The 25,250-nt window shown below is 44.9% G+C and overlaps 1 pseudogene; it reads left to right on the top strand.

Annotated features, from left to right (window-relative positions):
* Positions 1 to 3,227: 3,227 nt before the first annotated feature.
* Positions 3,228 to 14,811, top strand: LOC113451423 (Ig heavy chain V region 6.96-like; annotated as a pseudogene).
* Positions 14,812 to 25,250: the final 10,439 nt, after the last annotated feature.

The following is a 25,250-nucleotide window of genomic DNA, read 5'->3' as shown; positions in this document are numbered from 1 at the left end:
CGTAACACACGGGCTACCAGATACCATAGTTTCGGATAATGGCCCCCAGTTTGCCTCAACAGAATTTAGCCGTTTTGCCACCAATCTTGGCATCCGACACATCTTCACGCCCCCCTTTCATCCTGCCAGCAACCGACTGGCGGAGAGAGCCGTTAGATCCACAAAAGCAGCGTTAGCCAGATTCAGCAAAGAAGATTGGCATCACAGACTCTCCCACTTCTTGCTAAGCCAACACTCAACCCCTTGCATGGTCACCAACAAATCCCCTGCTGAACTTCTGATGGGTAGACGCCTAAGAACTGTGTTGGATAGGCTCCACCCTCACTATTGCCCTGACACCCCTCTCACTTCAATGACGGGGGTCAGAGATTTTGTCTTGCAGGAACATGTCTTTGCAAGGAACCATGCCGGAGACCCACTTTGGATTCCAGGAGTGATAGTAACCATCACCGGTCCCAGGTCGTACCGAGTCCAGCTGGAAGACAGCCGCATCTGGAGAAGACACCTGGACCAGCTAAGGAAGCGACAGGGTACCTTCGCCAGTGCCGGATCGTGGGCTCAGGTCGACCCCCAGGTGCCACACCAAACTCTCATCGAAGACCATACCAGAATCTCTTCGCCACCACCGCCCGGACCAAGGGAGCAGGCAGTAGACCAGGACTGCCCGATGGGTCCTCCACCTGAACCAGCAGACGGGCCACGACGCCGCCGACCAGAAGCACTGCACCGGTACCAGCGCAAACCTCAGAGCGAGGCTGCACCCCATCACCAACCCTACCGGTTTCCTTGAACTCTGAGACACTTGGTAACTCACCGAGTTACGACGCTCGGGCGCCAGCACAGACCGCCCGCTTATTTAAATGACTATGCGTGTTCGCATCTGGGGGAAGGGTGTTATGTCCCTGGAACTTGCCAAAGTCCCCACCCAGGTCCGTTCATGCTGCGGGGCGTTGCTGCCCCTCATTGGCTGGCCTCCCTCGACAGCCGGCTATAAAAGCCAGCTGCAGGGTCCGGCCAGCCGCTGATCGCTGTGAGCCTGCTCCAGGCAGGGCTAACACGTTCAGTCCTTTATTGTTTCAATAAAGTCTTGTTGCATCCATGCCCTGGTCTAGCCTCTCATTGCTCAACTACAACAATATCCTTCTCCAAGGCCAAAAGAATGGAGGCAGTTCTTACTTCTGGGAGCAGAATGTGCCACAAACTGGGGCCACAGAATAAAAGGCTCTTCTCCATGACCCCTTTAACTGAAATTCCTTGGCTGACAGGGCTGGTCACAGGCCCCTTGACTGGAGCTAGTGGGGCAAGGTAGTCCCACTGGGGCAAGGTGGTTCCACAGAGTCATTTTATCTATTTTATCTATGAGAACTACAGTGAGTGTATTATATGCTCTAAAATGGAAAGACTGGAAACCACCCACAATGGGGGAATGGCTGGAAAGGAGGAAGGAATTTGGGAAGATGACTAAACCAGTTTTTTTTTTTTATCAGAAAGAAAATCTATCTACAGGATTGAATGAAAATCATATGAAATTTGTATGAAATACAAAAAATAAATTTCTTGTGATTTGTGGTTTGATGATTAGAAAAAATAGAATAGGGAAAAATGAGCTTTTTTGGCAATCATGAAGTAAAGGTTAATAAAGTAATGTACTTGGAATTGGAAGCTTCTTTTTCCCATTTCTTTTCATTTTCTCTTTCTGAATTTTTATCCTTTCCTTCCTTTTTTCTTTTCCTTTCCTTTCCTCTCATTCCTCTCATATTACTGTGTTAATTTCTACTGTTTCCATAACATTTCTAATAAACTACACACATACTATATGTCTCTGTGTGTCTGTTTTAAATATAAATTGTTCTGTATTAACATTCTTGTAGACTCGCATTCCGATTGGTCCACACAGACTGCAACGTGATTGGCTGACTGAACTCCTGTGATTGGAGCGCTAAGAATCTACCGCGATTGGCCGAGCCGATTGCGGGAGATTCAAAGTGCTGCCATTGGCTGCCGAGCCACCGGCTGGCTGTATAAAGCCAAGCGGCTCGCAAGCCTATTCTGTGCTATTTCTCCACTTACAATAAAGAGCTGAATGTACACTCCCGAGTCTCGCCTCTCAATGTGAACTGATCTACCCAATCTAACACTGGCAACGAAGGTGGGATCATGAGGCGAGGAACCAACCAGCACATGGCAAATGGTGCGCTACGACCCACAAGATGGCCAGCAGCACCCCGCCACCCGCTCCATTCGACCCAGCCACCGAGGACTGGGAATCGTACATCGATCGCTTCCAGATGTTCCTGGAATGCAGCAATCTCAAGGATGCCAACGGCCAGAGGAAACGGGCTGTGTTCTTGGCGCACTGTGGCCCCGCAGCATTCAAGATGGCCAAGGCACTGGCAAAGCCCACCAATGTAAAAGGAATGGACTGGGCTGACCTCGAGCCCATCTTGCGCCGCCATTATGCCCCTGCCGTGCCCATACTCATCCGAAGGCACGACTTCTACCGGCGAGATCAGCGTGAGGGTGAAACCATAGGCGATTTTGTGGCCCAGCTAAGGAACCTAGGGGGTCTATGTGGGTTTGCCAATCTGGACGAGGCATTACGTGACTGAGTTGTCCTCGGGCTCAGAGACCCCATACTGCAGAGCCGGCTGATGGCCAAAGGCGACATTTCCCTCACCGACGCCCTCGCCGAGGCGACTACAGCTGAGGCCACCCACCAATCGGCAGCCCGGATGCGGCAGGTGAACACAAAAGAACGACTGCCAAGCAACGAAGCAACCCCGGCACCAGCGAGGCCCGGAGAAGCCAGCCACCGAGAAACAACCACACATCACGGCGACATTGACCCCCAATCCGACACCGATGACGAGGAAGAGGAGATCCACCAGCTCCAGGCTGAACACGACCAGTGGGACTGGAGAGGACGTAAGTCGGGATTCCATTGCGCCGGCTGTAGCGGCGATCACCCCCACTCCGAATGCTGTTTCCTCGACGCCATCTGCCGGCATTGCGAGAAGCAGGGGCACATCACCAAGGTGTGCCAGAACAAGAAAAACTACAGCACCCAACGACGAGACAGCAGCCCCCGATGACAAGATGGCACCCCCAGAAACTGAGACCGCCAAACCGAGAGCCGATTGAGCTGTGACAGCTGCAGCAGATGACTCAGCAAAGCACAGCGGCGCGAAGAAACCCACCAGACGGTCATCATCGGCCACTCATCGACCATGGACGCCCAAAATGTACACGTGGAGGTGAGCATCGAAGACCAGCCCTGCGAGATGGAAGTGGACTCTGGGTCCTACCTCTCCATGGTCTCTTGGCGCACAATCAAGCACCTAGTGCCAACCATCCGCTGCCACGAGCTAGACAACCAAAAACTAATCCTGAAGGACTACCAGGGAAACCGCATCCCTGTAGCCGGCATCGGACATTTTAAAGTCACCTTCAAAGACCACACCGAGGTATTGCCACTTACAGTCATAGACAAAGACCGCCCCAGCTTGCCTGGCTTGCAATGGTTCTCCCCATTGGGAATAGAAGTGACGGGCATCCACCACACAGACGAGGCTGACTGGGAAGCGACGCTCGTGAGGGACTTCCAGGAGGTCTTTGACGACTCTCTAGGCAAGTACCGAGAGGCCCCTATTTCCTTCAACCTCAACCCTAAAGTCGCCCCGATCCGCCTCAAACCGCGGCGAGTGCCATTCATGCTCAAACCTAAAATTGACGAGCAACTAGACAAGCTTGTCACACAAGGGGTTTTAGAGCCAATTGATCATGCCCGCTGGGAAACACCCATAGTCACCCCCATCAAACCCGATGGCTCCATAAGAATCTGCGGTGACTATAAGGCCACCCTCACCCGTGCGCTGCAGCAAAGCGCCTACCCTGTCCCAGTAGTACAGCACCTTCTGCACTCACTGGGGGGAGGCCGGGTCTTCGCAAAACTCGACCTGGCGCAAGCCTACCAGCAACTGCCGGTCGATGCCGAGACAGCCGAAGCGCAAACGATTGTCACACACCGGGGGGCTTTCCAATGCAACTGACTCCAATTTGGAGTCAGCGTCGCCCCAGGAGTCTTCCAAAGCCTCATGGAAAGACTCCTCCAGGGAATAAAAGGAGTGGTCCCCTACTTTGATGACGTGCTGGTCGCAGCCGCCAACAAGGAACAATTGAAACCTGTTTAAGTGCGGTGCTGCAAAACTTCAAAGACGCCGGCCTTAAAGTAAAAAAAAACAAATGCCAACTTTACACCGAGAGGGTCGAATTCCTGGGGTACCTCCTAGACTGGCACGGAATCCACCCAACCGGAAAGAAACTCAGAGCCATTAAGGAAGCCCCCACACCAACAAACAAGGCAGAACTACAGGCATTCTTGGGACTGCTTAACTTTTACAATGTTTTCCTACCCCAGAAGGCGACTGTGGCGGAGCCTCTGCACGGCTACTCGATAAAGCAGCCACCTGGACCTGGGGAAAGCGGGAGGAGACTGCATTCCAACAGACAAAAAACCTGCTAACATCAGACGCAGTCCTGATCCAGTATAGCGAGACCCTGCCACTAACGGTGATATGTGACGTGTCACCCTTCGGCATCGGAGCAGTCCTCAGTCACACCCTACCCAACGGGAAGGAAGCACCAAACGCCTTCTTCTCAAGAACACTGGCCAGACTGGAGAGAAATTACAGCCATCTGGACAAAGAAGCCCTCGCCATCGTCTTCGGAGTGAAAAGGTTCCATGAGTACCTTTATGGTAGGACCTTTTCAATCATTATGGACCACAAACCCTTACTCGGAATACTGGCAGGAAACAAGGCCACCCCAAACATCCTGTCACCCCAGATGACAAGGTGGTCCGAGTTCCTTGCCACTTACTCATATGAACTGTCACACCGACCCGGCAAGAATATCCCACACGCAGATGCACTAAGCCAATCACCCCTACCAGACTTGGACGATGACCCAGCACCCACAACAATAGCCCTGCAAATAGAGACTCTACCCAGCCCGCTCTTAACCACGCCAGACATTGCCCGAGAAACAAATAAAGACAAACGGCTGACACAGTGAGATGAATGAATCTGAATCCAGTCAATAACTTTATCTCTGAGCAGCTCTTAAATTAAGAAAAAGTATGCAGATGAAGAATCATCTGCGTTTTAAAGAACCATATGATTTTCAAAGATGTCTGTTTGGAATGTAGATATTAAATAATTCTTGGTGGGAGGTTATCTACTTTTATTTTGAGATTGGAAGAAAAAAAGGAACAAATCCTTGCTTTACTTCTTCTGTTTTAAATCCTCTTATGATTTATTTAACTGCTAAAAAATTAATTTTTGCTTGTCATCACAAGATGTGTGTGCAATAAACCATTATAGAAAAGAGAAATTCTTCTTAAAATCCCTTATGTGTTTTCAACTTCTCTTTCCCTCCTGGAACATTCAAATATCTTGAGGATAATGATGTTACCCTTTCTTACTCAGCACTTATGCCAGAGAGTAGCAATATCACCCACAATAATGTTGGCCATCTTGGAAGAGGTCAGCTGTGCAGAAATGTAGTTAATATATAGAACAGTGGTTCTTAAGATTTCCCACACCCCATAGAATTAAAAAAAAAAACACCTTTAAATAAATAATTTTAGTAACCCTGGATCAAAACTGCCAGATTGCGAGAAGGAAGGAACTGATCTTTCTATCAGCTCTGTGGGGATTGTTTTCCAACTGAAGGGAGGAAACCAGAAAGTTTGAACAAAGAAAATAGATTTGAGTAGTTATAAAGAGAAGGGGGGGGGCTCCTAAAAGACAAAAATGCCAAAGTCCTCTCAAGAAATTTTTAGAAATATAAAATTGTTTTACTTAGTAATAATTCTTATTGTAATTGTAGTTCAATCTTCAGATCTGTCATCCACCTTTATGTGCATCTCTCTCTCCCTCTCCCTTTCACTCCCCTCCCCCCTCTATCTTGTTTGGACTTGAATACTATGGTTTACCATTCTTATATTATTTACTACTCAGAGATATGGAAGGTATGCTCACCATCTTCCAAAACCAACTCTATTAGTAAAGGAACAACTTTAAAACAGAGGACAGAGCTTATTATTTAACATTATTTGAAGATCATATGTGTAAAGTTTCTGCAAGGAAAACTATGAGCAAGTACCCTGAGGGGCTCTTTTAATCCCAAGCAATATGCAGATTGAGGCACAATTTCCTCTTTAAACTCAGGGTTTCCCTTTTCAGGCAACACTCACAAAGTTTTTACATTTTCTAGAATCCTCTCCTAACCATTACCATTCATTAAAGGGAGTAACATTGTTCGTGTGGTTAAATTTGGTGTCCTTTCTATTACTGCTCAGAGGTAATTATTTCTTAACCATTAGGATTTTTTCCTTTTGATTATTGTTTACAGTAGACTGAAACTGCTTTCATTTTGGGTGTCCGATGTGAAGTTCAGTTGGTGGAGTCTGGAGGGTATGTGAGAAGACCAGGGGAGTCCCTCAATCTCTCTTGCCAAGGTTCTGGATTCACCTTCAGTGGTGCCTACATGCACTGGGTGTAAGGCATCCAGAAAGTATCCATGATATCAATCACTCCAAGACATCTCTCTCCAAGGTTGAATTTATTGGAAACAGATCTGGCATGTCAAAGGTAATTTTCCAAGTGAAATTATTTTCGTGCCTTACACAGAATCCACCTTCTCTCCTCCCTTCTCTCCTCCCACTTCTACACTTCATAAATCATGAGCACCAATTAACTGCCACTGGAATTACTTAATACGACATACAGAATAACCTTGAACTTTTAAACTCTCTAAAAGGAAAAAAAAATGTGGCAGCTGAATTTTAAAGCTGACAGATGTCCTCCCTTGAAAACTCCTCTTCCTAAAAGAAAGGGGAAAAAACAGATACATGGGGTTAATACATTGTCTTTAACCCCCTCTCCCCCCATGAAGACCCTTTGGTTTGTGGGGAAAATCCTTATGGAATTGGTTAACCAATTGATCAGCATGAACATCCCAAATCTTTACCCAACTAGCATCCAAGAGAGAGTATCCTTTCCATAAGACCAAATATTGTAATTGGCCACGGTGTAATCTAGAATTGAGAATTTTTGAATTTCATAATGTGTTTTCCCCTGTACCATTAATGGTTTCAGGGGAGCGATTGGCAGTGGTCTTATCATTGATGTAGTTGCTGGTTTTAGTAAACTACAATGGAATACTAGATGAATTTTCCCCAATATTTGAGGAAGACTTAATTGGACAGTGACCAGATTGATTATCTTTGAAATTGGGAATGGACTCAAGAATTTTGGATGCAGCTTCTTACTGGGCAGTTTCAACCTAAGATACTTGGTCAACAAATATACTTTGTCCCCTACTTTAAAAGGCGGTTGAAGGGATCTATGTTTACCCGCCTGTTTTTTATAATTTTTTGCAGCTTCGGTCAAAGATTTTTGGATCTTCCCATCCTTTCTTTAATGAGTTCATCCATTCTGTTAGGGACATGGATGAGGGAGGTTGTCTAGGTAACTCGGACATTGGGATAAAATCCATTCCAGTGTTGATTTGGAATGGAGTTAATCCTGTGCTGCTATGTACTTCATCATTGTAAGCAACCTCTGCAAAAGGTAATAACTCAGCCCAATTTTCTTGTTGATAATTTACATAGCGTCTAATGTATTGTTCAATCGTAGTGTTAGCCCTCTCTGCTGCTCCGTTACAAGCAGGATGGAAAGCTGAGGATAACCCTTGAGAGGAACCAATGGATTTCAGAAATTCCCTCTAAAATTTTGCAGTAAATTGTACCCCTCTGTCTGATATTATTCTACGAAGTACTCCATGTAGTCTATAGATATGTTTCACAAGCAGCTTTGCAAGTTTTTTCGCAGATGGAAGTCCTTTGCAGGCTATACAATGGGCCCGTTTAGAGAATAAGTCAATTATAATCCAAATGATTGTATTCCCTTCACTCTTAGGTAATTCAACAATAAAGTCCATTGCGATCTCTTCTCAAGGTTGAGTTGGTTCAGCAACTTGTTGCAGGAGGCCAGGGTTTTTTCCAGTTCTGTGTTTCATTGTGGCACAAATTGGGCAACTTTTTACATAGTCCTCAACATCAGGTTTCATTTTTGGCCACCAGAACTGTCTTCTCAGTAAATGTAGGATATTTAGGAATCCGAAGTGGCCTCCCAGCCAGCAGTCATGGCTACGCTTTAGTACCAGTAGTCTTAGGGTTGTGGGTACATAAATCTTAGTCCCTTTCCAAGCTAATCCATCATTCATTATCAACTCAGTTTGATGGTCCAGGAACCAAGGGTCAGTCAATAGGGCCATTTTCAATTCTGTAGTCAGCTTATCTTCCAGGTGTTTGGGGTTGCAGTTGGCTTGGGCTCAAGTCATCACTTGGCCTGCCGATTGAGCTTCTGAAATTAAGGCTTGTACTATTTCCTCTTGGTGGCTGTCAAACTGAGGTTTTCTGGACAGAGCGTCCGCCAGTATGTTTTTCCCTCCGGGCATATATTTAATGTTAAAGTTGAATTGCTTGAAATATTGGGCCCAGTGGACTTGTTTGGGCGATAATCTCCTAGGGGTCTTTAGAGCCTCGAAGTTCTTATGATCAGTCCCTACCTCAAAGACCTCTGGTGCTCCTTCTTGAAAATGCCTCCAAGTCAATAAAGCCCATCGTACGGCAAATTCTTCTTTCTCCCAGACCACCCACCTTCGCTCTGCATCTGTCAGCTTTTGGACACATAAGTGCAAGGCATCAGTCGGCCTTGAGAGTCTTTTTGCAGCAAAATGGATGCCACTGCTACATCACTTGCATCTGTTTGGACAATAAAAGGCTTGGTTGCATCTTGGTGCTTGAGGATGGGCTCCATTGCAAAGAGGCATTTTAATGTCTCAAAAGCTTTCTGACAGTCCATAGTTCAAGCCAGGGGGTGACTCGGCTTTGGTTTGGTGGGTGACAGGCCCGTTTTTTAATAGCTCTGTCAATGGGAGGGCAACTTCAGCAAAGGATGGAATGAATTGTCTATAGAAGTTGGCAAACCCCAAGAAACTTTGAAGTTGTTTTCGGGTTCTGGGGGGTTGCCAGTCCAGCACCGTTTTCATCTTTCCAGGGTCCATTTAAATCCCCAGGTTGGATATTTGGTAGCCTAGATAGTCTAGCGACTCTTTGTAGAATTCGCATTTTGAGAGTTTCACATATAATTTAGTGGCTAGAAGTTTTTCTAGAACCTGTCGGACCAATTGAACATGTTCTTCCATGGTTTTTACTGAAGATAAGGATTTAATCCAGGTACACGAGGACCCCTGGTAAAGGTGCAGGTGTAGTACCTCATTGATGAGCTGCATAAACACTGCAGGAGCTCCTGAAGTCCAAAAGACATGACTTTGAATTTGAAGCTACCCAGAGGACAGTTAAAAGCAGTTTTTCACTCATCTCCTTCTTTGATGTGGACCCGGTAGTAAACTTCACTGAGATCTAGCTTGGTGAATATCTTGCCCTTCAACAGGTGGTTCAATAAGTCCTTCATAATGGGGAGAGGGTGCATGTTTTTGACACATATGGCATTCACACCTCTAAAGTCAAAACACAATCTCAACCTGCCATCTTTCTTCTGCTTGAACAACATGGGGCAGTTAATCTTGATTTCGCAGGCTCAATAAAACCTCATTCCAAATTGCTGTCGATGTATTTCTTTAATTCAGTCATTTTAGCAGGCGTCATGGAATACATCTTTGGTTTTGGTAATTTCGCCCGGGCTCTAATTCTATGGCACAATCAGTGGCTCGATGGGGGGATAAGACATTACACCCTTCTTCACTGAACACTTCAGCCAAGTGTCTGTATTGGTTGGGTACCTGGGGGTTATCTGGGAGAAGGTGGGATGCCATGGGTGCTGGCTCAGGCTCTGGGTTCAAGCTGACCAGTGGCTTTGTAGTGGATGGAAGAGGGGGCAATGGGCCCGGTCCAATGAGGATTTTTCTGAATCCATCCTTGCATTTAATCATTGGGGCCCATTTGTCTAGCCAAGCAAGTCCCAGTATGATTGACTCTGACATCTTGGGGGCCACTATGAAGCATATGAGTTCATGATGGGGCCCTAATTCCATCTTGATTAATTCAGTCATCTGAGTGGCTGCCCCACCATTAAGGTTCCATCCACTTGCTCAGATCTGATTGGGGTTTTTAGTGGGTTAGTCTTTATGCCCAATTGTTCAATGATGGAGAGTCCAATAAGGCATCTAGAACACCCAGTATCAATGACAGCTTTTAACTCCCCAGCCTCCCCCATTTTTGGTACCACTAACTTGATCTTGACTATAAAAGGTATAATGGGATCACTCACCATTGGGTCATCTTTGCAGGTTGTGTTCTCAGGGACGTGGTGGTCCATTGCTCCCATCTGCACAGAGGGGGCTTTCCCAGATGTGTTTGGCAAACCCACCCCTGGCTGGAGGTCTTTCTTGATTCTTCCAACCTCTAACAGCTGGATTAGTCTTTGACTGCGGAGCTTGCAGTACAGGATCAGGGGCCAGAAGTCTGCTGCTCTATGGCCAGATTGGCCACATTGGTAACATTTCAGCACCCTGGTAGGTTGGTTATGAGCAGGTTCAGCTGATCCGGTCAGCAGTCTCCTAGCCACAATTCTCTTAGGCAGGGCTGTTGGAAGGGGTTTCCTGTCTGGGTTGCTGCTGTGATCTAAGCTGAAGGATGTGACATACCACAATTGTAAGGTCTCTGCAATTCCCCTGATTTCACAGGCCTTCTTTACTTCTGGATCAATGGCATTTTTAAAATAGTGTAAAGTCATTCTTTCAGGCCAATCCATGAGGTAGCTTGAGCCCCTTCTAAAGTCCCAAATAAATTCTGACAAGGGTTGCTTGCCTTGTCTCATTTCCATTAACTTCTCTTTATTCTCTGCTACCCTGTCTGGATTTTCAAATCTGAGTCTTAATAATTGAATAAATCCATTTACATTGTGTAATTCTGGGGCTTGTTCATTGTGTAGTTGGGCCACCCAGTTTGAAGCATCCCCTCCATTCATCCCATTTGTTATGGTCGTAACCAAATTGCTCTTTGTGGCCTACTGATCTCCAAATTGTTCTATATGGGTTCGGATTTGAGTGAGGAAATAATTAAAATGTTCATGGCATCCATCAAATATGGACTTAAAGAGTATTTGGTCCAGCCTGGGTCATGATTGCAGAGGTGGCACAGGCCAGGCTCCTGCAGGTTGTACTGGAATGAAAGAAACCGGCCTGGTGGCATATGTAGGCTGGGTAGTCCCCCTGTATCCTGGCTGGGTGGTGCCTCTCTGGAATAGGGGGTCCCTGCAGCTTCGCTGCCAGTTGGGGCTGCTTTAATGGTGGCCAGAAGGAAGATGGGTGTGGCCTGGTTCCCTGGTTGGGAGGAGGGGGAGTGGCTGCTGTCTGTTGTCTGGGCAACCCCCCTTCAGACCAGGGCTGGGTTAGTGCTGGGTGCCATTGGCATTGAATCCACCCCTGGCTTGGATAAAATCCCCATCCTGGAGGGATACTCTCTGCAGGGGGCAAAATTCCCTCTGGAAAATGAGGGGGTTGCCTCAAAGGCCGCAACATACCTCTGTCAGTTGATGCTTCTTTCTGGCTTCTTCCAACTGGCATCTGTATAGGCTCCTCCCTCCAATCAGACAGAATAGCAATCTGCCTGGGGCTCAAGAAAGATTTCTCTTCAACCAGCTGAGTTACTTCTGGATTATAATAACTTCTTGAGTTGAAATGCTTCAGTATAGCTCCCAAACCTCTTTCCTCTACTGTCATTCTGGAAGCATCCATCATCTCCTCCAAACAAAGGCTTGCAGCTTCAATTAATGTCCTGGAGGGAGGGCCCTCATACTCTCCCCGCTGCATACCTCCAACTTCAGCTGACTGTTGATAATTCTCTATTTCAGGAAAAAGAACTCTGGGTATCAGCCAAGCCCTTTTTTAAAAAATAAATGACTTGGGAAATAAATGTAAGGCATCCAGAAAGTATCCATGATATCAATCACTCCGAGACATCTCTCTCCAAGGTTGAATTTATTAGAAACAGATCTGGCATGTCAAAGGTAATTTCCCAAGTGAAATTATTTTCATGCCTTACACAGAATCCACCTTCTCTCTTCCCTTCTCTCCTCCCACTTCTACACTTCATAAATCACGAGCACCAATTAACTGCCCCTGGATTACTTAATATGACATACAGAATAACCTTGAACTTTTCAACTCTCTAAAAGGAAAAAAAAATATGTGGCAGCTGAATTTTAAAGCTGATACTGGGTAAGACAGGTCCCAGGAAAAGGAATGGAATAGGTGGCATTCATAGACACCTATTCAAATACTTACTATTCAGACAAAATGAAGGGATGCTTTACCATCTCCAGGGACAATGCCAAAAGCCAGCTTTATCTGCAAATGAACAGCCTCAAACCTGAAGACATGGCAGTCTATTACTGTGCTAGAGACAGAGTGAGAGAATGTGAATTTGAAGCTTGGAAAAATCCTATCATTCATCAGAACAGCTTTGCAAGTCAATTTAATACCAGAAGACTGAATTTTTCAATGAGAGGAACCTTAGAAAAATGCCAGACTGACTGGAGAAAAGAGCTGATCTTTGTATCAACTCTGTGGGGCCTGTTTTCCAATTGAAGGGGAGGAAACCAGAAAATTTGAAGGAAAAAAAAAACAAAGTTGAAAAAAATAAAGGGGGAGAGGAGGGAGATTCCTAAAAGAGAGAAATGGTAAAGTGTTCTCGAGAAATCTGTAGAATTACAAAATTGTATTCCTTAGTTAGAACTTTTTATTCTTTGATTGGATGTGTAGATCATAAAATAATGAAAATAGCCTTAGAATTCCAGTTTCATCTTCCCTGTTTACAAAGAGATCTGGCTACATATAAAACAACAAGAAGAACACCTACTATTACTACTACTACTACTACTACTACTACTACTACTACATTGAATAATTTGTAGACCTTTGGTATTTTGGCAGAAGGCGGTAAATGAATATGTATGTATGATATGATCATCTGTTTAAATGCTTAAACTGCCATACAAATATTGAGGAAACATCTGGACCTAAGCAACTTCCTCAGATAATTAGGAAGATGTGTCCTCATCTCCTCACTTTTGCACTGGAGTCAATGTTGTCACATGAAACTCCATGGCCTATGTGCCCAGAGTGGGTGGGATAGGAAAGAACACTTCTCATTAGATATTGTCTTGTTTTAGATGTTTTCGGCATGACAATTTTTCATGCTATTGTTCAATGAAAAGTTCACATGAAAAGTTCACATCTCAGCAGGATATAATCCTCACCATGACACAGTTAGATAGATGTGAGGGGGGGAGGGAGGGGGGAAGGACGGAGAGAGAGGGGGGAGAGGGAGAGGGAGAGGGAGATACTTCAAAAGAGAAACTCTAGAATCTGGAAAGGTACTTCATGTTTTTCTGTAAATGAGACAGTTCATCATGTTCATCATACAAAATAGCTCAAAATTCATGGATAAATCCACACAGTAATCCAGACGTTCCTAAAAGCTAATGTATATTTGAAACCAGAGAGGTTTTCTTTTGGGGACTAAGTTATGGAACTTTGTTTTTATTATTTGCTTGCTTGTTGAATTCATCTGCTGCTCCTCTCAATGATAAAGGAACCATGGATAATTTTCAAACAATAAAATTAGTTTTTTTTACTTTACTTGATTGTCATTGCACCTTGTACAATGAAATCAAACATCATCTTCAGTGCATGTAGTATCGGCCGATACTCACAAAAGACATGAGGCAGTGACTTTGTTCAGCTCATTTATTTAGGGATTTAGAATCTGCTGCCAGCTGGGTATGCGGCGGCTTATAAGGATCTGGCGCCGGGCGCCGCGGCCAATGACAGCCGTTTGAATCGCCCGCGATCGGCTCAGCCAATCACGGTCAATTCCGAATGGCCAATCAGTGCCACGCGCTCGACCAATCCGGTTGCTGCACGCTCGTCCAATCAGGGCTGCAGGATTTTGAGAATGTTAATGTCCATACAGAACACCCCTCCCCTCTTGGTTCGGTCCTACATAACGTAGTCCCATAAGTAGGCAGGGCTCCGTACTTGCCCACTGGACCTGCGCAGATTAGTTGTTTCTTGGCTGTCGGCCGGTTCGGTCGGGATCCGTGTCGCTCTCCGCCTCGTCGATGGAACCGCCTGGAAGGGTGAGTCGGGCCTTTCACCGCAGCTCCCTCCTGGTCTACCCGGGCTGGTCGAGTTGCTGGCTTTGCTGCTCCCACTCTGGCTTCCCAGGCTGGTTGAGCTGGCTTGGCTGCTCCCGCTTGGGCTTCCTGGGCTGGTCGAGCTGGCTTGGCTGGTCCTTCCAGGTGAGGCTTCGAGTGGGTCATTCCCTGGTGCTTTGGTAGGTGAGTATTGCTGGTTTCTTTTTGGGTGGGTTTGTCTGTTTTGTTCTTTGGGGTTTTCCCTCCCCTCTTGATTGGTGTTTTGGCATTCCCTCTCTGTTTCTGGCTCTCTGTTTGTGTGTGCTTGCATGTCGGTTGTATTTCCCGTGGTGGTTCTCGATCTTAGCTGATCGATGTGTCGTTTCCATGCTTGCCCGTCGTTTGTTAGTAGTCTGTACGAGCGGGGACCCGTTACCTGGGTTATCATTGCCGGTATCCAGAGTGGGTCCCCTGTAAAGTTTTTCGCATAGACCGTGTCTCCTGGTGAGAATGTCCGGTACTTGCTGGTGGAGTCGGGGGGCTTCTCTGGGTTGTATGTGGGGTGCAGGTGGTCGAGTGGTGATCGCAGCTTTCTTCCCATCAGCAGCTCTGCCGGGTTCTTGTTTGTTGTTGTGTTCGGGGTTATGTGTTGTATGAATAGCATCCTGTTGATTTTGTCCTGTATTTCCCCGGTTTCGATTTTTTGAATTGTCTTTTTTGTGAACTGGACCATTTTTTCCACCCTTCCATTCACCGCCAGGTGAGCCGGTGCTGTCAACGCGTACCGAATCCCCCATTCTGCTAGGAATCTTTCGAAGGGTAGTGCGGTGAACTGGGGCCCGTTGTCCGATACGATGACATCTGGGAGGCCGTGGGTTGCGAATAGTTTGCTGAGCTCCTTGATGACGGCTTCTGTGGTGGTTGTTCTCATGTTGCTTACCTCCAGCCAGTTGGAGTAAGCGTCTACCGTCACCAGGAAGGTGTGTCCTTTGGTGGGTCCCGTGAAATCTATGTGAATCTGGGACCATGGCCCTCTGGGGGTTTCCCATTCTAGGACTGGGGCGGCGGGGGGGCTTGGTCTGGATTCTTGGCACTGCTTGCACGATGCCACCCAGGCTTCAATTTCTTTGTCCATCCCTGGCCACCAGACGTGACTTCTGGCCAGGGCTTTTGTTCTAACAATGCCAGGGTGCCCTTCGTGCAGCATGTCCAAGACTCTTTTCTGTAGCTTTTCCGGGATTATGACTCTGTCCCCCCACAGTAAACAGCCCTTTTGTGTGAAAAGTTCTGCTTGGTGGCTCTGGAAGGTTTTGAATTGTTCATCATCGTCTTTTTCCGGCCACCCTTTCTCCACCCATCTTAGAACCCGCACCAGACGTTTGTCTTTATTTGTTGCCAGAGCAATGTCTGACACGGTTAGGGGGAGATTGGGTAAAGTCTCTATGCTCAGGGTGGACATGGTGGGTGCTGGGTCAGCGTCCAGGTCAGGCAGCGGTGTGCGGCTCAATGCATCTGCATGCGGGATTGACTTACCGGGGCGATGGTCCAGCCGGTAATTGTAGGCGGCGAGGAATTCGGACCACCTCGTCATCCTCGGGGATAGGATGTTCGGGGTGGCCCTGTCCCCCGGCAGTATTCCGAGCAGCGGTTTGTGGTCTGTGGTGATGGAAAAAGTCCTGCCATAAAGGTACTCGTGGAACTTCTTTACGGCTGCGATGATTGCCAGGGCCTCTTTGTCTAACTGGCTGTAATTCCTTTCCAGTTTTGAGAGAGTCCTTGAAAAAAAGGCGATGGGTGCTTCTTTTCCATCAGCGAGGGTGTGGCTGAGGACGGCCCCGACGCCAAAAGGGGATGCATCGCACGTTAGGGTGAGGGGTAGTGTCTCGCTGTATTGAATAAGAACAGCGTCCGATGTGAGCAGGTCTTTTGTTCTTGCCCCCCCCCCCCAGTGAGTGTAGGAGGTGCTGCACTACTGGGACGGGGTAGGCGCTTTGTTGCAGCGCGCGATTGAGGGTGGCCTTATAGTCCCCACAAATTCTCACTGAGACGTCTGGTTTTACTGGGGTGACTATAGGGGTCTCTCACATGGCATGGTCTGTTGGCTCGAGTACTCCTTGTTCGATGAGCTTATTTAATTGCTCATCGATTTTGGGCCTGAGTGCAAAGGGTACTCGCTGGGGTTTGAGGCAGATTGGGGCGATGGCAGAATCTAGGCTGAAGGTTATCAGGGGCCCTCGGTACTTGCCTAGGCTGCTGTCGAAGACCTCTTGGAAATCCCGCGTGAGCTGCTCCTCCCAGTCCTCCTCGGCGACGTGGTTGGTGCCGGTCACCTCTATTCCCAACGGCGCGAAACATTAGAGTCCCAAAAGGCTGGGGCGGTCCTTCTCGATGATGGTCAGGGGGAGTATCTCAGTGCGCCCCTTGAACGTGACTTTGAAGTGTCCAATTCCTACCACGGGGATGCGGTTCCCCTGGTAGTCCTTGAGGATGAGTTTCTGGCTTTCCAGTTCGCGCCGATGTATGGTTGGCACTAGACGTTTGATTTCCCGCCATGCGACCATGGATAGGTAGGACCAGGAGTCCACTTCCGTTTTGCAGGGGCGGTCCTCAATGGCCACCTCCACATGGATCTTTTGGCCATCCCAGTTGGACGAATGGCCGATGACGACCGTCTGGTGGGTTTCCTCACGTTGCCAGGCCTCGTTGAAACACCTGTTCCTTCCCTCCCGACTCCATCGGCTCTCGGTGTTTTGGTCTCGGTTCCTCGGGGGCGGTGCCGTCTCATCTCCGCGGGCTGCAGTCTCGATGCCGGGGGCTGTAGTTCCTTTTAAAATGGCACACCTTGGCGATGTGGCCCCGTTTGTCGCAGTGCCAGCATATCGTGTCGAAAAACCGGCATTCTGGCATTCGCGCTCCGTCTGCAGCCGGTGGATGTCTTCCTCATCGTCCTCGGAGTTGGTGGGGGGAGTCAAGGTCGCCGTGGTGCGTGGAGGTGGTCGTTCGGCGGTTGGCCTCGGGCTGCCTCTTGGGAGTAGGGGTCCTCTCGGTCATGGCTGGGCGATCTGCGGTGCTCGCTTGCCGCATCTGGGCCACTGATCTCCTGGTTGCTTCTGCTGTGGTGGCCTCGGTGAGGGCGTCGGTGAGGGATATGTCGCCCCTTGCCATGAGCCGGCTCTGCAGGACGGGGTCTTTGAGGCTGAGGATGACGCGGTCTCGCAGGGCTTCGTCGAGGTCGGTGAACCCGCACAGGCCCCCAAGGTCCCGTAGATCAGCCATGAAGTCGCTGATGCTCTTGCCCTCTTTTTGATCTCGCTAGTAGAAGTCGTGTCGGTGGATGAGGGTGGGCCCGGCGGGCGCGTAGTGACTTCGCAGGAGGGGTTCGAGATCGGCCCAGTCCATCGCTTTCACGTCAAGGGGTTTGGCGAGGGCTTTCGCCATCTTAAACACTGCGGGCCCACAGTGGGTCAGGAAAACGGCCCTTTTCTTCTGCCCATTAGCGTCTTTGAGATTGCTGCTCTCCAAGAACATGAGGAATCTATCTATGTAGGATTCCCAGTCCTCAGCAGCTTGGTTGAAAGGTGCGGGTGGCGCGGTGCCTCTGGCCATGTTGCCAGTCGCTGTTCCGCGTGCCACGTGCAATGTGGGTCTTGCTTCCCGTCCTCGTCGCCAGTGTAGTATCGGCTGATACTCACAAAAGACGCGAGGCAGTGTGTTGGGTATAACAATGATACACCAACTAAGTTTGGGTGAATAAATATATAAACCAAGGTTTGGGTGTTTGTAACTTGTAGCTTTAAGCACAAAACTGCTTGTAATTAACTAATTATGGGTGCGGTTACAAACGGCAATAAAAGGCAGTAAGAGAAACATAATCTCTCTCTGCTTGTTATCAGCTTGCTACTGTTTAGTTTGCTACTGTTTGCTACAACTGTTTGAATACCTGAACGAAAGGACTATTTCATTGATGTGCTGATATCCTGTGAATACTCAGCGTTGTCTTCAAAAGGAAAGGTATCAGAGGAGAAGATATCTTTACAAGAAGATAAGGATATAGAACTGACTGGTAAATGGACTAAGTTACTGAATGGATATATTTGTGAATGACATATGGACTGATTGACAATGTTTAAACTCTAATTGGATTAAACAACTATTTAAACTACAAACAGTGTTTTTGTCATCAGTGTGTGTAAACTCTAGGGCCCTTCCTCTCTCATTTGGCTGCCTGGCTTGACTGCTGCTGCACATTCTGTTTGGGGGTTTGTCCCCAAACACTAACATTGGTTATGGGCCCAGTGAGCACAGTCTAACTAACCATGATATAGCAGTGAGAGTTGGTGTGAGTTGCACATTACTGTAAAAACAAACTGTTTTTCATTGATTTTTAAATAGTTGTTTACCTGAAGAACAATGGCACAAGTAAATTTGCCTAATCTGTCCATGATATCCAGACTAGATGGAACAAACTATGTTTCATGGTCAATGAAATGTAGTTTACTTCTACGAAGAGAAGGTTTGTGGGACATAATAACAAACCCACCAGATGTGACTAACTTAGATCCTGATGTTGAGGAGGATAACAAAAAGATACAAGACTATAAACGAAAGAATGAGCAGGCTTTATGCATCATAGGACTGTCTCTCTCTGACCAGCAACTTATCCATATCCGTGGAGAGGAAAACGCTGCGAACTGCTGGGAGAACCTCAGGAAGATATATGTTCGAGACAGTGTAGGAGCTCATATATATCTTACACGCAAACTATTTTGAACACATCTTCAGAAGAATGGAGACATGTTAACTCATTTAAGTTGTATGAAGAGCATTTTTCAGGAATTACAAGAAAAAGAGCTTATATTTAATGAGTTGCAACAAGTATACATCATACTGTCTTCATTAGATCCAAGTTATGATGATTATGTGACTGCTTTAGAAGTATTGCCAAAAGATAGTTTATCATTAACTGAGATTACCGGCAGGCTATTAGAAGAAGCCAGAAGAAGGTGTGAACGTGACCAGCTGAGAGAAGATAAACCTAATAAAGAAGAGAAATTATCTTCAAAGCTTGAAAGAAACCAACTAAGTAAATTAAAGCATCCGGAAGAAGAGAATTTATCTTCGACGGCATACACAATTAAAAGGTGTTTTAATTGTGGAGGCAGAGGACATTTGGCAAGATTCTGCAGAAAAGAAAAAAGCCAGAATGTAAAAAAGCCAAAGAAATCTTTTGAACTAGCCATGTTTAGCAACTGTGATGTGAAGAATGATTTATGGGTGGTGAACAGTGGTGCATCCCACTGCATCACGAGAGATAAGACAAAATTTATAAAAATGTCTACAAGCTCTCAACATATATCACTTGCTAATGGCTGGAACCTCAAGGCCAAGGGAGAAGGTATTGCATACTGTCCATGCTTAAACCAGGATATAAAAATGTTGTATGTACCACAGTTAAAGGTGAACTTGCTTTCTGTAAGGGTATTAGACAAACTAGGTTATGTAATTACATTTAAGGATAATAATTGCATAATTGAAAAGATAACAAAAAGGTAACTGCAGCTTTAAATGGAACATTGTATGTATTACATGATAGTAAGAAAGGGAGGCACAGACTGTATTTAACAATATAAAGCCTCATAATGAATGTATCCATTTATTGCATAGGCGTTTGGGGCATGTAAATTTTAAAATGCTAAACGCATACAGTAGAATTATCTGATGGAATAAGGTTAAAACCGTGGTGATAAATATTTGCGTTGTAATGTCTGCTGTGAAGATAAGAGTAAAATATTGCCTGCAAATAGGCTAAATGGTTTCAAAACTAAAGAACCTTTAGAAGTAGTATTTGCAGACATTATAGGTCCAAAGAAACCCAGTATGGGGGTGCTCGATATATACTGAGCATTATGGACCATTATTCTAGATATGGGTTTTGCTACCTAATGAAAAGCAAAACTGAAACATATCAACATTTCTTCGACTGGTTAAAATTTGCAGAAAGAAAGACTAAACGGCAATTGATAACCCTAATGACAGATAGATGGTACGGAATTTGTTAACAGCAAATTCAGAATAGATTAAAGGTAGCTGGAATAGAGCACAAGAAATCTGCACCATACAGACCACAACACAACGCATTTATTGAGAGAAGAGGCCAAACACTACAGGCAATGGTTAGAACAATGTTAACTGATTCTGGATTACCTGATTCTTTGTGGGGAGGCCACAATGTGTGCTAATAACATATTGAACAACGTTGTTAACACAACTACTGGTGAAATACCATTCACCATGTGGCATGGCAGGAAGCCTGATCTGAGTTACCTGCACACATTTGGTGCACCAGCATGGGCAGCATATCCCTACACAACTCAGGCGTAAAGGGCAACACAGAGCTAAACAATTATTCTTCGTTGGTTACCAAGCAAACCATAGGGCATATAGATTTTGGGAGAAAGGCACATCTAAGGTGTTATGCAGTGCCAATGTCCAATTTCTAGAGCACGTAGGATGGGATAAGTTAGAACAGGATAACAATAAAGAAGTAATTATTGAATCCTATAGAAATCCCATTAATTATCCCTGTAGCTTTAAGAATAAAGTAAAGAGAGAAATACAGGCAGAGATAGAGCCATAAAGGAAGAAATAGTACCAATAGCTGAGCAAGCTGAGGAACATGAACAGGTAGTAATTCAAAAAAGTCCTCATACAAGCCCTGTAATTCCCAGAAGAACTACACGAATATCTAGACCGCCTGATAGATACCAGGCTAACACAGTGTGCCAGATTAATAAAGTTCCATATACTGTAGATGAAATAAAAATGTATCCTACTAAAGATAAGGAAAGTTGGTATGCAGCAATGAATAGGGAATTGAAATCCTTAAAGGATATGAAAGTATATGAAAATGCGAGATTACCTGTTGATATAAAACCTGTTTGTCGTTATTATGTACTGAATTAATCATGTATAAGCAGATGATGAGTGACATGGGATTAACTGTAAATTATCCTATAATTGTACATGAAGATAATCAGGCAGCAATTCAAATGGCCACAAATATTGCAGTAAAAACTAGGAGCAAGCATACAGATTTAAGGTACTTAAACGTTAGACAATCTGTAAAAAGTAATCTGATACAGCTGGAGTACTGTATGTCGGAGGACAATATAGCTGATAACTTTACTAAAGCCCAAGGTGCCATTAAGCACCAAGAGAATTGTGTAAAGTATGGTTTTAGATTGTAAGGGTATTATATATTTATATCACCCAAAAGGGGAGAATGTTGGGTATAACAATGATACACCAACTAAGTTTGGGTGAATAAATATATAAACCAAGGTTTGGGTGTTTGTAACTTGTAGCTTTAAGCACAAAACTGCTTGTAATTAACTAATTATGGGTGCGGTTACAAACGGCAATAAAAGGCAGTAAGAGAAACGTAATCTCTCTCTGCTTGTTATCAGCTTGCTACTGTTTAGTTTGCTACTGTTTGCTACAACTGTTTGAATACCTGAACGAAAGGACTATTTCACTGATGTGCTGATATCCTGTGAATACTCAGCGTTGTCTTCAAAAGGAAAGGTATCAGAGGAGAAGATATCTTTACAAGAAGATAAGGATATAGAACTGACTGGTAAATGGACTAAGTTACTGAATGGATATATTTGTGAATGACATATGGACTGATTGACAATGTTTAAACTCTAATTGGATTAAACAACTATTTAAACTACAAACAGTGTTTTTGTCATCAGTGTGTATAAACTCTAGGGCCCTTCCTCTCTCATTTGGCTGCCTGGCTTGACTGCTGCTGCACATTCTGTTTGGGGGTTTGTCCCCAAACACTAACACAGTGACTTTGTTCAGCTCATTTATTTAGGGATTTAGAATCTGCCGCCGGCTGGGTGTGCGGCAGCTTATATGGATCTGGCACTGGGCGCCGCGGCCAATGACAGCCGTTCGAATCGCCCACGATCGGCTCGGCCAATCGCGGTCGATTCCGAACGGCCAATCAGTGCCGCGCGCTTGACCAATCCGGTTGCTGCGCGCTCGTCCAATCAGGGCTGCAGGATTTCGAGAATGTTAATGTCCATACAGAACAGTGCACATCATGACCATAAAAATAAACACAAACACACATCCATCACAGTCCACACAATGAACTGAAACCCCACGACACTGCACCAAAACTGCACTACACAGGAAAATTCAACAGAACTACTGCCCTGGGATAGAAGCTGTTCTTAAGCCTATGAAAATGATAGACAAAAAGACAAATTTTGCTTAAATTGCAATTGGAAGTATAAAATTATATAAAATCAAGAATGAGGGGAAAAGGTGTCTCACAGGAATGAGATTTTCTTCTTACCCTGTCAATCATTTCCAGTACTGAACAATCCTTTTCTGTCTCCAAGCCTGTTTTTGATATCCTTCTCCAAGGCCAAAATAATGGAGGCAGTTCTTACTTCTGGGGGCAGAATGTGCCGAAAACTGGGGCCACAGAAGAAAAGGTTCTTCTCCATGAACCTTTTAACTGAAATTCCTTGGCTGACTGGAGAGAGTGGGGCAAGGTAGTCCCATTGGGAGAAGATCGCTCCACAGAGTCATTTTATCTATGAGAACTGCAGTGAGTGTGTTATATACTCAAAAATGGAAAGACTCGAAACTACCCACATAGAGGAACATTCTGGAAAGGAGGAAGGAATTTGGGCAGATGCCTAAACCAGCTTTTTTATCAGAAAGAAAAACTATTTTCAGGTTGAATGGAAATCATATGAAATTTGTTTAAAATACAAAAAATAAAATTCTCATGATTTGTGGTTTTGATGGTTAGAAAAAATAGAATAATAGAAAAAATGAGCTTTTTTGGCAACCATAAAGTAAAAGTTAAAAAAGTAATGTATCTGGAATTGGGAGTTTATTTTTCCCATTTCTTCTCATTTTGTCTTTCTGAATTTTAATTTTCTTTACATTTTCTTTACATTCTCCTCTCCTCTCCTCTCCTCACTTCACCTCACCTCACCTTACCTTCCTCATTCTTTATTAGTCTGTCTTAGTTTCTACTATTTCTATAACTCTTCTAATAAACCATACACATACTATATGTTTCTGTGTGTCTGTTTTAAATATAAATCCTCATCATAAATGCATACCTGAGTTGACTGTACTTGAACCTGACTTTGTGGAAGAGTACAAAGGACTTTGTGGAAGAGTATATAAAGATTTTGTTTAGTATAACAAAGACTATAGAGATATTATGTATGTTAGTGCATGTACAGATGTATTGTGTAAGTTAGTTCATGTTCATCATTTGTTAGCTTGAATCGATTCTGAAAAGTTGTGAACATTTTCAAGTCTTTGCTTTAATTGTTCTAACTAAAGGATTCCTTCAGTTGTCTTAAGACTGGAAACTATAAGATAAATGCATGGCGGAGCTCTTTTATCTCAACTAATATGTAAATCAAGACATAATTTCCCCTTTAAAGAAGTCAGTTGGTCGAACTTTTAAGGCTACACCCACCAGCACAAATTTTCCCCAATCTTCTCCTATCAGTTCCTCTCCATTCATTAGAGAAAGCGAAAATGGCCCCATGGCTGAAGTTGGTGTTCTTACTGGCATCCCTTCAAGGTAATTGTTTCCCGCTATATAGAATTTTCTTCCATTTGCTTTTCTTGTATTACTGAAACACTTTTCTTTTTAGGAGTCCAATCTCAAGTACAGTTGGTGGAGTCTGGAGGGGATGTTAGAAGACCTGGGGAGTTTCTCCGTCTCTCCTGCCAAGCCTCTGGATTCACTTTCAGCAACTATGGCATGCACTGGGTGAGACAGGCTCCTTGGAAAGGTCTGGAATGGGTGGCATATATTTGGTCTTCAAATCTTTACTACTCTGACAAAGTGAAGGGACGCTTCACCATCTCGAGGGACGATGCCAAAAGCCAGCTTTATCTGCAAATGAACAGCCTCAAACCAGATGACACAGCTGTCTATTACTGTGCGAGAGACACAGTGAGAGGAAGTGAATCTGAATCCAGTCAATAACTTTCTCTATCTCTGAGCAGCTCTTAAATTAAGAAAAAGCATGCAGATGAAGGCACATATTTTTAAAGAAGCATATGATTTTCAAAGTTGTCAGTTTGGAATGTAGATATTAAATAAATCCTGGTGGGTGGTTATCAACTTTTATTTTGAGATTGGAAGAAATAAAGGAATAAATCCTTGCTTTAATTCCTCTGTTTTAAATCCTCTTATGTCCTATTTAACTATTAGAATAAGAATGAGAATTAATTGTTGTTCATCACCACAAGATGTGGGCACAGTACATTGTTATAGAAAAGAGAAACTCTCCTTAAAATCCTCCATGTGTTCTCAACTTCTCTCCCTCTCCTTGAACATAAGAATCTCCTGGGGAATATGATGGCACCCTTTCTTCCTCATTACTTACACTAGGGTGTAGCAATATTACTTTCAATAATATTGTCCATGTTGGAAGAGGTGGGCTGTGCACAAATGTGGCCTCATCTGGAGGGTTGTTTATATCTTCTGCTATTTGCTTAAAAGTTCCCTCAACGGATCTCAAATAAATTCAACTTCTCAAGAGATCATAATCCTCACTGGGAAGTGTTTCTGGGTTTAGCACAAATTATATAGAACAGTGGTTCTCAAGTCCCCCTTCCCCATAGAATAAACAATACCTTTAAGTACTTTCTGTGCCCATGGATCATGACCATGGACCAAAAAGACCTAAGATTTAAACCATAGCATTTCTTCAAGCCTTCACTGACCCTTTGTGACAACATTATGCCTCCCCGCATAGGTCCATGAACTATAACTTCAGAACCACTAATGTAAAACAAAGATTATCTTTTGAACAATACAAAAAGTTATTTATTATGCTCTTTAAGCTCACAGAGTCTTTTTGTTCACAATGTGACTGGAGTTTGACTTTGTGACTTGGCAATTATGGTTCACAGTTCCTATATTATATACTATCTTGATAAATGGAAGCAATGCTTACCATC

Source organism: Pseudonaja textilis, chromosome Z (assembly GCF_049901715.1).
Source record: "Pseudonaja textilis isolate UNSWEBS1 chromosome Z, rPseTex1.2, whole genome shotgun sequence".
In the NCBI taxonomy this organism is placed as follows: Eukaryota; Metazoa; Chordata; class Lepidosauria; order Squamata; family Elapidae; genus Pseudonaja; species Pseudonaja textilis.
This window is presented reverse-complemented; position numbering and strand designations above follow the sequence as displayed.